Source organism: Indicator indicator, chromosome Z (genome assembly GCF_027791375.1).
Source record: "Indicator indicator isolate 239-I01 chromosome Z, UM_Iind_1.1, whole genome shotgun sequence".
Lineage (NCBI taxonomy): Eukaryota > Metazoa > Chordata > Aves > Piciformes > Indicatoridae > Indicator > Indicator indicator.
In genome coordinates this window covers 47678741-47691576 of record NC_072053.1, presented here as the reverse complement: position 1 = coordinate 47691576, position 12836 = coordinate 47678741, and positions in this window count along the sequence as shown.

Below are 12836 nucleotides of genomic sequence, written 5' to 3'. Positions count from 1 at the left end.
GTCAGGGAAAAGAATTTTGCTGCTTGTTGGTGTGCTTCAACTGGAATTTAAAGTCTCTTCTTGTAAAGACTTCCTTCATTAAATAGCATGTTTCAGAGCAAAGGAAGTACATATTCTTCCATGTAACAAGCTCAGGTAAAACTAGTACATGTTGCTGCTGCAGACCTGTATAGTACTTGGATAATGAATGTTGCTCAGTGCATTTTTGTGTTTTCTATTCCCAAGCATTATTTTTAAGAAAGAGGAAAAACCCAACCACTTAGTCAATCATGGTGGCTTTTCAGGCTTGTGGTTGCTCAGAGGCCCATCAAGTGTGATCTTGAATGTCTCCAGGGATGGGACCTGCAGCATCTCCCTGGGCAATCTGTCCTCTAGTTTAAAACTAGGCCCATTGTCCTATGATGAGGGCCCTTGTACATGGCCTTGTAACCAAGGAAGTTACAAGGCAGGGCCCCAGCTTTCTTGTAGCACCCCCCTTTCAGGTACTGGAAAGTGAATATAAGGTCTCCTTTCTCTTCTCCAGGTTGAACAACCTCAGCTCTTTCAGTCTGTCTTTGTAGGACAGGTGCTCCAGGTATTTGATCATGACCCTCCTCTGGACCCACTCTTATCAGGTCCATGTCCTTAGCATCATAGAATGTATCATGTTGGAAGGGACATTTGAAGGGCATCTTGTCCAACCCTCGCCTGCACTAAGCAGGGACACCTCCAGCTACATCAGGTTGCTGAGGACCCCATCAAGTTTGACCTTGAATATTTCCAGCAGATGTCAGTGTGGTTGAAATCTCCCAGAAGGATGACAGCCTGCAAGCATGATGCCTCCTGCAGCTGGAGTAAGAATGCTTTGTCAGTAGGCTCCCCCTGATTGAAAGGCTTGCGGTAAACACCAGCCACAATGTTCTCCTTGTTGCTTGGCCTCTAGGTCCTATCTACAGGCTTTCAACTTCACACTCTATGAATTTCTTAACACAGGGGGCAACACCTCTTCCCCTCCTTCCTCTCCTGCCCCAGCTTGATGAACAGCTCTGTGCCAAGTGACACCCATCCTTGATGGGGGCTGAAAAGAACCCAGCCCCCAGGTGGACAAAAGAAACTTGATCCAGATGAGCAGAGAGAGAGTCTTGGTTTTCCCCCTTCCAGGAGGAGAGGTCCTCTTGGGTCAAAGGTGGTCTATTCCACTTCCCCTTTCTGTCCAGCAAGCCTATAAAAGGAGCGGACATCTTTTACTTCTCTCTCTTTCCCCTGCACATCAACTGCTCAACAGAAGGGCCCCCACTGCTCCTGCTTCCTGCATCCACCACGTGGTCCTCCATGCTGCATCCACACTTTCTAAAGAACTGAATCAATTTACATCAAGGAAATACAGTGCCAGCTGGGCCTGGTTTTGTATATTTTCCTATTTATCCTTTACCCTATATCTTTGTAACCTTCCCTGTTACTGTGATATATATATATATATATATATATATATATATATATATATATGAATCAATTTACCTTTTTTACTTCCAAACCAATTCCAGACCATCTTCTTTTGTGATCTCACCTCTCCTTTCTCCTGCCTAATTTGCTTTACCTTACTGGGACAGGGAGAAGGTGGGGGAATCTAAATCTGTTTCCATCTGGGCTTTTGGACTTCCAGGTAAAGCTCAAACCAGCACAAGCGCATAGCCATTGATTGCCAGACTCCAGTCACAGGATTTATGCCACCAAGTTTTAGTAATGGTTACTATGTCCTAACCTTCCATAGGCATTGAAGTTTCCAACCTCTCCCATTTATTACCCATGCTGTGTGTGTTTCTGTAGAGACACTTCAGCTGGGCTTTTGGCCATGTTGCCTTCTTAGAGAAACATCTATCTTGCCATGTTCACTTAACATACAGATTATTTGGGAACATCATCTTATATCAGATGTGAAGCAAGATGTTTTCCTTGGCTAAAAATAGGTCAAGAGGAAACCTGACATTTCCTTGGCTAACTCATTGCAGTGTTTGGCAGTCTTGGTAGCCTTCCTCAGAATATCATCTGGGAAACAGAAATGGAAAAAAAAAGGTCTTTACTCTGCTAAATCAATTTACCACTTTCAGTTTTCTGCCTTTTTTTTTTTTTTCCCCAAGAACAGATTATTCTCAGGCTTTGCAGCTGCATTCTTTTAAGAATCTGAATAATTTCTTGGGTAATCCAGAGCAGTCAGGGAAGTGGCTGGTTGGAGAGAACTGTTTCTTACTGGCTGGAGGTGTGGTTGTGACTACAGCTTTTGGGGTGACTCAACAGGCACTCCTATTGTCTCTGTGTTGAAAAAGTCATTCAGAAGCAGGAAGTGCTTCTCTTTCTGTTTTTGTTTGCTTAGTAGAACTGCACCAGTGAAAACCCCTGTAATAAAATAAATGAGTAATTTCTGACATTGTTTATAAGTTCTGACACAGATTTGAGTATCAGGCTACTCCTTCTATGATGATATTTCTTTTAAAAAACACAGAATTATTGTACAACTGGTTTAAGGAGTTACAAAAGGCAATAGCCCTGATCAAATGGGAAAACCCTTTTGTGTATTTGAGAGTAGAGTTATTCTTTAGGATGGCTTGAGGATTTTTTTGTGTGGTGTAGTGTAGACTGGAGTGATACTCTGGCTGGAGTCTTAAAAAAAAAGAGAAAAGAATTTTATGGCTTCTGGGCACAAAGAGTGACAGCATCTATGCATACAAACAGGCAGGGAACTTGTTTTTGTACACATACCTACCTGTCTGGTTACAACGAGTGATTTCTTGAAAGAGTTAGGCATCAGGAAGTGATTCTGGACAGCTTGCAATGTTTCAAACCCCAAGTCCTCAGGGCTCCTTTCAACTTATCTGGAAAAGGAACAAAGTTTAACGCACTCTGTACAAAGACCATAAGAAAAATGAAGCTGCACCCACCAAAAGATGGTTTGAAAGTCTACAGATTTGAGTTAGTTTTTTAATTCCTGTCTTCTAAGCTTCCTCTAAGCCAATTCCTCTCTCTCAGATTGTTTCCCTCCCCTCTTTTTGTCTCCTGCCTGTACTACAAGCAGATGATATGGGATGATGGATGTGAAAGGATTCTAGCAGCTCATTTGTGCAGCTCAGGACAACCTTTGCAGCTGTTTGGCATCTGTGACATGCTGTGGTATCTGGATGTGAGGAGTGGTGAGTGGAGATAGCTTTCACCACTATCTCTTTACAGTGCTTCACAGAAAGCCCTGACAGCCCAGGAAAAGGGAATTGGTAGAAAGGCAGAGGCCTGTGACCATTAAAAACAGAACAGGGTTTGCTGTGCTGTTAAACTTGCCAGGACTGCTTCCTCCTGCTAAAGGACAGCTGAGGCAAGCTCTGTGGTTTCCTAAGACTGTTCCTGAAGGAGAAGGAAGTTAATGTGGTAACACAGTTTCTACCCCATCAGTGAAATATAACTGTCTTCACAAGGAAAAACTAGTCACTTGCCTGTATTTTCTGGCAGTGAATGGGTACTTTCTAATTACCACTGTTAGTAGCTGTAGCTTCCTCTAGGAAGTTGAACCAGCCTAGTGCATGCTGCAGCATCATCAATCATGGACTTTGCTGCTCGAAGCTGTGTTATCATGGATAGGAGAAAGTGCTTAAGGGGTAGAGGGACTCTGTTTAAAACTGCATCTCTCTGCTTTCTGCTTACAGGACTGTTTCTTGAAAGGTTTCATGACTGGCAAACAGATCAAATAGTATTTTCCTAAATACTGTCCTGAATTGAGGAATTCAGCTGTCCCATAGGAGTGCCTAAAGCAAGTGATCACAGATGTTCCTTGAGTGCACTGATCAATTCTAGTGTGTCCTGCATCATTCCCTGACTGGACCTGGAACTTGAACAAAAAACACTGGATAGGTGAGTAAAAAAGTGACTAAGGGTCTTTGATGTGAGAATTGCTTATTGCAATGTAAAGAAAAGAAAAGGGAATTGAAGGGGTGAAAACAGGTGTAAAGAGTAGGTAAAGATTTACCCACATGGTACAGGGTAGTTGAAAAAAAGGAGATGAGATCAAGAGGAAATACAGGGTGAGGCTGTGTTTCAGAAACAGCACTTGCGTAAGAACATTAACTTACGTCCCCTCGATGCAGCATGCATAGCACCGTTATAATGTAGTCAGGAATGCTGGGATACGAACCTGCAAGGACGAGAGGTTCTCAGCCCCATCTCCATTTGGTGAGTCTTAGCTGAGGACACACATCAAACGCCTTGGAGTCAACAAGACTTCTCAAAATGCTTCATTAACTCTGAGTCTTTGTACTTGCCCAGCTGAGTTTTAGCCACTCAAAGCTGAGAGAGAGGGACTGGAGTGGAAAGGGGAAGAAAATGTGTAGGACTGCAGACAGGGGCCCTAGCAGCAGGAACTTTTCCAGCATACATGATCTGACTCAGGACATTAGGAGTGAGCTTTAAAAAATCATATCACCAATATGCATGAATGTCATAGTGAGAAGCAGATCATTTTAGTAAATATTTTTTGGCATGTAACACACCAAACTCTCCCTCACCACCTGAAGAAGAAAAGAATTTTATTCATTAGGCTTAGTGGATGCTGGAACTTTTTCTTCTCTTTTTAGTAATCTGAAAGAAAAAAGGCAATAAGAATGAATAAATAAATAGGAAAAAAAAACCCAACAAACAATGTCTACCCTCTTAACTTGCAATGGCAATGTATGGTTTTTGCTTTGGGAAATATGCTTGCGCCCATACAGAGATCCCAAGGGTCCAAATCACTCCTTCTCCGCTTTTCAGTAGGCATCTCTGACCATAACTCATAGTGATTTATTTATCTTAGTGTGCCTTCTCAGGATCTTACTATTACTGCCTCAGGAAAAACAAGAAGTAAATCCTTTCTCCTCATGCCATGCCACTATGTCAGTGGTGTCATTCCCACTGGAGGTTTGGATTTAGGGTACTTCTTCTAGTGGAATTAAGTGTGTGCCCAGCACACAAACTTATCTCAGACTGAATCCTCCAAAATTAAAATATTTGATTGTTGTATTGTTCTCTTGCTCACTCTTCTAAAATGTTTCTAAGATTCATTAAGGGCTACTGTGCTGCTAGGGTGTTATCACATAGTGGCTATTACTGAAACTTGGTGGGATGATTCCAGTGACTGGAAGGGATAGATGGGAAGGACAGGCAAGGGAGGAGGGGAGGAGGTATTGCTCTCTGTATCAGTGACCAGCTGGAATCAGTGGATCCACCTGGGGAAGGATGAAGAGCTGGTTGAGAGCATATAGGTTAAAATTAAAGGCAAGACAGGGGAAGGAGATGTTACTGTAGGGGTCTGCTACAGGCCAGCTGACCAGCAGAGCCAAGCAGATGAGGCCCTCCACAGGCAAACAGAAGTAGCTTCCATATCAGAAGCCCTGGTCCTCATGGGGGATTTCAACCACCCTGACATCTGCTGGAAGGACAACACAGCAAGGCACCAGCTGTCCAGGATGTTCCTGGATTGCATAGATGACAACTTCCTCCTCCAAATGGTAGAGGAACCAACAAGAAAAGGTGCTATGCTGGACCTTGTTCTCACCAACAGGGAAGGGCTGGTAACCAACGTGAGGCTCAGAGACAGCCTTGGCTGCAGTGACCATGAAGCAGTTGAATTTAAGATCCTCAGGGCAGCCAGGAGGACATATTCTAAGCTTACGACCCTGGACTTCAGGCGTGCAGACTTTGATCACTTCAGGGATCTGCTGGCCAAAGTGTTGTGGGACGAAGCCCTAAAGGGAAGAGGGGCCCAGGACAGCTGGACTGTGTTCAAGGACCACCTCCTCTGTGTCCAGGAGCAAAGTATACCAACAAAGAGGAAAGCAGAGAAGACTGCTAGGAGGCCTGCCTGGATGAGCAGGGAGCTGCTGGGCACACTGTCACTTAAAAGGAAGCTCTACAAGGAGTGGAGGAAAGGACAGCTGGAATGGGGGCTATATAAAGAAGCTGCCCGAGCAGCAAGAGACCTGGTTAGGAAAGCCAAAGCACAGTTTGAATTGAATCTAGCCAGGGAGGTTAAAGGGAACACTAAGAATTTCTACAGGTATATTAATGGTAAAAGGAAGACTAGGGAAGGTGTGGAAGGAGTTCCCCTCAAAAAGGAAACAGGGAAACTGGTGAGAATTGACCTGGAAAAGGCTGAGGTTCTCAATGACTTCTTTACCTCAGTCTTCACTGCAAGGGCTCCAGCTGCACTCCTGGAATAACAGAAGATAATGACAGGAGCTGGAAGAAGGAACTGCCCATTGTGAGTGAAGATCAGGTTCGTGACCATCTGAAGAACCTGAATATGTTCAGGTGTGTGGCATACACCCATGGGTGTGTGGGATACACCCATGGGTGCTGAGAGAACTGGCAGATGAGGTTGCTAAACCCCTCTCTGTTATATTCCAAAAGTCATGGCAGTCTGGGGAGGACCCCAGCAACTGGAAAAAGGGAAACATAACCCCCATTTTCAAAAAGGGAAAGAAATATGACCCAGGGATCTGCAGGCCAGTCAGTCTCACCTCTCTGCCTGACAAGATCATGGAGCAGATCCTCCTGGAGGCACTATTGAGACAGAAGAATAGTGAAGAGGTGATTTGGTACAATCAACACAGCTTCACCAAGGGCAAATCCTGCCTGACAAACCTGGTGGCCATCTATGGCAAGGTCACAACGTTAATGGATGAAGGCCAAGCAACCTTTTTAACCTTGACCTGAGCAAAGCCTTCAACACTGTCCCACACCACATCCTGGTCTCTGAGCTGGTAAAATCTGGATTTGATGGGTGGATCATTCAGTAGATAAAGAACTGTTTTGACGGCTGCATCCAAAGAGTGGCTGTCAATGGGTCCATGTCTAAGTGGAGGCCAGTGACAAGTGGAGTCCCTCAGGGGTCAGTCCTGGGACCAGTCTTGTTCAACATCTTTGTTGGCGACATGGACAGTGGCATTGAGTGCACCCTCAGCAAGTTTACTGATGACACCAAGCTGTGTGGTGCAGCAGACACGCTGGAGGGAAGGGATGGCATCCAGAGGGACCTTGACAGGCTGGAGAGGTGGGCACAAGCCAACCTCATGAGGTTCAACAAGACAAAGTGCAAGGTCCTGCATCTGGGTTGAGGAAATCCCAAGCACAAATACAGGCTGGGCAGTGACTGCCTGGAGGCAGCCCTGAAGAAAAGGATTTGAGGATGCTGGTGGATGAGAAGCTCAACATGAGCCACCGGTGTGGACTTGCAGTTCAGAAAACCAATCACGTTCTGAGCTGCATCAAGACAAACATATCCAGCACGTCGAGGGAGGTGATTCTCCCCCTCTACTCAGCTCTGGTGGGACCCCACCTAGAGTACTGTGTCCAGTTCTGGAGCCCCTATTACAAGAGGGATCTGGACATGCTGGAATGTGTCCAGAGAAGGGCCACCAGGATGATCAGAGGGCTGGAGCACCTCTTCTATGAGGAGAGACTGAAAGAGTTGGGGCTGTTCAGTCTCGAGAAGAGAAGGCTCCGAAGTGACCTTATTGTGGCCTTCCAGTATCTGAAGGGGGCCTACAAGAAAGCTGGGGAGGGACTTTTTAGGATGTCAGGCAATGATAGGACTAGGGGGAATGGAACAAAAATAGAAATGGCTCTGGGCAGCCTGATCTAGTGTGAGGTGTCCCTGCCCATGGCAGGGGCTGGAACTAGATGATCCTCGATGTCCCTTCCAACCCTAACAATTCTATGATGCTATATTTGTATGTAGATGAGGAATTGCTAGGGACATCTACCATCAACAAGGATTGACGCCTGTTACAGGGAAACATATTGACTTAGAATTTTTATATAGGCTTCTAGCATAATTTGTAAGTGTAGAGTTGTAATTTTTTCAGGAATTTCATTAATTAGGTGGAAATTACAGTACAAAATGTTGGTGTAATGGTTTCCAGAGGAAGTCTGCCTCTGCAACAAGTGTTCCCACAAACATTTTAGTACATATGAGTCATGCTGAAGGCTGATCTTGTTAGCCTCTTTGTAAGAGCCCACTGATTTAGCGTGGCTCACTGCTTGGGTGCTGAAATGAGGGTATCACTTGAAAACTTCCCTTGACTAAGTTCTGTTAGCTTCTGTGAATCTTAAGTGCCCAACTACATAAACATACTTTTTGGGTTTCAGTGGCTGTTCTCCATTTTAGTGAATATCTTCCTTTGTGTTTTATATTCTGTCCCTAGGACCAGCAAAGGTGTTTAGAGGGCTTTATTTAATGTCACAAATGCCTCTATTCTTGAAACTGTCCTTAGAAGATCCTCAGAAGACTTGCTCACCAAAAATCGATTTAGCTAAGGTCTTTGGGATGGTGTTGATAGTCCAGTACAATGTTTTCTTAGCCAATGAGGCAATGAATAAACTAGCTAGACTTGGCATGGTCTACACAGGAGTGGCACAACTCTCACATGACAGATCAGAGTGGTTAAAAACAGGAAGGATGACTTCCATTTTTAAATCCTGAGGTACTATATAAACACTAGCACATAGGAATGTTTATATAGTTAGCTAGCACTGATCAGTGCAGTTAATTAATGCAACTGGCATTATGTCACAAGTTGGTAATTGACCATTGTTGTGCTCTTTATATTCATTCTTTCACAATGAATCAGCACAAATTATGAGAGATCCATGAGTAGAAATTCATACTTCTGTTGTGGCAAAACAAAACTTACATGCTGGATTGTTTGCTCTCTAAATCATAAACAGGACTGGAGGCAAAGAACAAATTATAATTCCTGGTTCTGGGCTCTACTGTACAACTTCTTAAGATCAGTCAATAATGAAATCAATTCAAATTTAATCTTATAAAAAATTAAATTTTTTGGTTGAAAATATGTGTAGTATTTTTTAAAATTCAGTAATGAGGGCAAGAAGTCTAGTGGAGAAGGAGAAAACAAGAGACCAACCATCCTCTTCTAAGGGAATAAATTCAAAAGAAGGTAAGAGAGAAATTTATATTAGGTTCATCGTTAATTTGAATGAGTAAAATGTTAAAGAAAAAGGATTCCCACAAAATATTTGAGATTTGCTTACTGCTGACTTACATGAACTTTATAGGTTAGGAACTGATTTTCAATGGCGTTAAATGTCCAAATAACGAGATGGTGAATTGCAGCAGTGCCCTGACGTCTGTTAGAAGACTCCCACAAGCCTCCACAGTCTGACTTCAGCACTCCTTGGAGCATGTTGTTGAGTTGATGCCTTTTCACTGACCTTGACATGGTCTGTTCATCATGAGTGGTTTGCTCTTGGCTTTCCTGAGTATCCAAACATTTCATGCTTATGCCATTTGGTAAGTAGAAACAAGTCTCTGAAACATCTAATGGCTGTTTTCCTGGATAAGACTGGTCACATGCTTCAGCATAAGCATGTGCTTTGATATTCACCTGAACCAGTGTCTACACTAATCATTTGGGCAACCTCTACTTTAGTCTGCTGGCTTTGGTCAACCATGGCTCTTTGTAGTCTGTAAGAAGGTGGCTAGCCTGTACAAATGCAGTTTTCTAGTGCTAGGTCTCAAGCTGGTGGTATCTTATGGTAGTAGATGAGGAAGCGAGAGCAAAGACACATGAGATACTCTGCATAAAGTCACTCAGTGTTTCAATGCAGGTCTCCCAAATAGTATCAGTCCCTTCTCCATGCATCAGGACAGAGTTGCTCCCAAATACATTCAGGGATCTTTACAGACAAATTCATAATATAGCAGAATTTATGTGTGGATGAACGAAAGAGAAAGAAGAAGCAAGAAGTAGCATGTTGAAAAGAAAGCAGAAGTGCTGACTTGGACACATCAAGAATTCTTGGAAGCTCAGGGTTTGATGCTCTCTCAGTTAAGAATAGACATCATCATCTCCTTAATGGACGACAGCAATAACTGTTTTGAAATTGTAAGTCTAAATATCAACAAGTAGAGTGTTTATATATACCTTCTAGCACTTGAAGTTTTTAGAACAGAGTGGTAAGCTTATTATGAGGGTTGTTCTTTTGAAAGAGAGGCTAAGTTCAGATGACATATAACTGATGATTTTATGTAAAGGAGTATTAAGTAATTGCCCTTAACTAATAAACAGTATGGCGAACAGGTATTAGTAAAAATACTAGTAACCCTTTATTAATATGAAAATTGCCAAAACTCATTAAATAGGATTGTTGTACGGTTGGACTATATATTTACAATGGGAATATACAGTCCTTGGGCAAAATACAAACAATTCTGTGCAAATTAGAAGGTAATAACTTGCAAAGAGAAAGTCCCTGGGAGCAAATAGCGCTCAATTACAGTGGAGGGGCAAACTCAATAAGGACCCTTATGCCAAAAAGGGCAATGAATTAATACTCACACCTGGTTCAACCCAAGTGGGGGATGCTGCTGCTGCTGCTATGTTAGCTATGAGGCTTTGGGACACTCTCATACGGTGCTGGCATGGCAGATTGCTGTCAAGGAGGGTTTGCCATGTTGTCCCAGGCTGATCTGGCTTCAGCGGATGGCAGGTGGTTAACGACACTTCTCGTGACAGGTGCTTGCTTGGTTTTTGGGTAAACTGAGGCACGGCACGATTCCAGTGGCAAGGGGAAGCAGGCTAAGCAGATCTGGCTTCTAGGCTTGTGGCTTCTCTGGCTTGCTGTATGTGGGCTCATGGCTTTATCCCAGGCTCTGGACCTGGGAGGCAGAGCAGGGCAACTCAAGGCAGCTTCTACAAGACGGGTCCAAATAGGTTCAAGAGCAAAGGCTTGAAGCAAGGCAAAGGTGACTACCAAGTCAGCCTGTATATGTACCTGGCCAGAGATTGATTGGGCCAATGGAGCAACTGAAGCTAATGTAGCTGCCCAATGGAAAGGTGTTCTGCCAGGCTATAACCGTAAAAGGCAGAAGCAAAGGCCTTGTTTCTGGGGGAGCAGTGGTCAGCATACGTGCTCTTATCCCAGGTAAACAACTAGTTTACCAGACAGGCAGGGGTCCTGTCCCCTTTGTTCTTTTTCCCAAGTTGCCCTGTCTTTCTGCAGGAAGGAGGGGAGAGAGAGGGAGCATGTCTAGACATCTTAAGGCCTGTCTGGCCTGGGCCATGTCATGGCCCTACCATGACATTTTAACAGGAAATATGAATATTGTTGTTTTCTACTAGTTAAAAAATGGGGATGGAAGAAAGAAGAAAAATACAAAATTTGTCTGTGTCAAAACTCAATCAAACTGATCTATCTTCTGATATCCAAAGCTTATAGCTGCTGTTTAGTTTTATTTTCATTCCCAATTTTGCCTCATCAGGACAAGGAAATGCTAATAAAGTAAAAGTAAACCTACAATTTTATGGCCTGGCTTCAAGATTTGTAGATCTTATAAATTTATCTGTTACTGTAACATTTAAGGTTTCTTTGCTGATGCAAAGGACTTACTTGGTTAAGAAAAAGACACCAGTTCAGGACTTTTATCCTTCACCACTACTTCTGAGTTTGAATAGTGACCCAAAGTGCTGTCAAAGTTTACAGATACTCTATCAACTTAGAATATGGAGGATGTGTAATTTGAAATGCAGCTGCTCCCCAGAGTGACCTATGAGAAAGTGATGCTTTTTATCTATCAGCTGTGCAAGTGAGTTCTCTCATACACAGAGATAAGAGAGACATGTTATTTCTATGGTCAAAAATGTATATTTTATGCTAACTGCCATTTTTTCATAGTGTTATATGTCTTTAGGATTGTGTATAAGAGGAACACATAGTCTCATTTACCATGGCAATTATAACAATAGAAAGACACTGGGTCATCATAAAGCGTGACTGAACTTTGAAGTAGACAATGTATGCTTTCATTTAAAGCCATCACTCTGTGCACTCCAGTGGCAGGCCAGCCTCTCTCTGCTGGGGATCACACCATTTCCACAGGTGGGCACATGAAAGAGTCATAGAATCATATAATTACATAATTGTTTGGGTTGGAAGGGACCTTAGAGATCAGTTAGAACCAATCCCCACCGCCATGGGCAGGGACACCTTCCACTAGACCAGGTTGGTCAGCACCCCAACCTACTTGGCCTTAAACACCCACAGAATGGGGGCATCCATGAACTTCCTGGACAACTTGTTCCAGTGTCTCACCACTCTTATTGTAAAGAATGTATTCCTAATATCTAGTCTAAATCTGCCCTCCTCAAGCTTCAATCCATTCACTCTTGTCCTGTCACAACAAGCCCTTGTATAAAGTCCCTTCCTGACTTTCTTGTAAGGCCCCTTTCAGTACTGGAAGGCCACTGTAAGGTCTCTCTTCAGTCTTTTTTACTCCAGTCTGAACTGCCCCAACTCTTATAGCCTGTCCTCATAGGAGAGGTGCTTTAGCCCTCTGATCTTTTTTCATAGAATCGTAGAATTATAGAATCAGTCAGGGTTGGAAGGGACCACAAGGATCACCTTGTTCAAACCCCCCTGTCATGGGCAGGGACACCTCACACTAGATCAGGCTGGCCAGAGCCTCATCCAGCCTGGCCTTAAACACCTCCAGGGGTGGGGCCCCAACCCCCTCTCTGGACAACCATTCCAGGCTCTCACCACTCTCATGGGGAAGAACTTCTTCCTCATGTCCAGCCTGAATCTCCCCACTTCCAGCTTTATTCCATTCCCCCCAGTCCTATCACTACCTGATATCCTAAAAAGTCCCTCCCCAGCTTTCTTGTAGGCCCCCTTCAGATATTGAAAAGCCACAATAAGGTCAACTCAGAGCCTTCTCTTCTCGAGACTGAACAGCCCCAACTCTTTCAGTCTGTCCTCATAGGAGAGGTGCTCCAGCCCTCTGATCATCCTGGTGACCCTCCTCTGGACACGTTCCA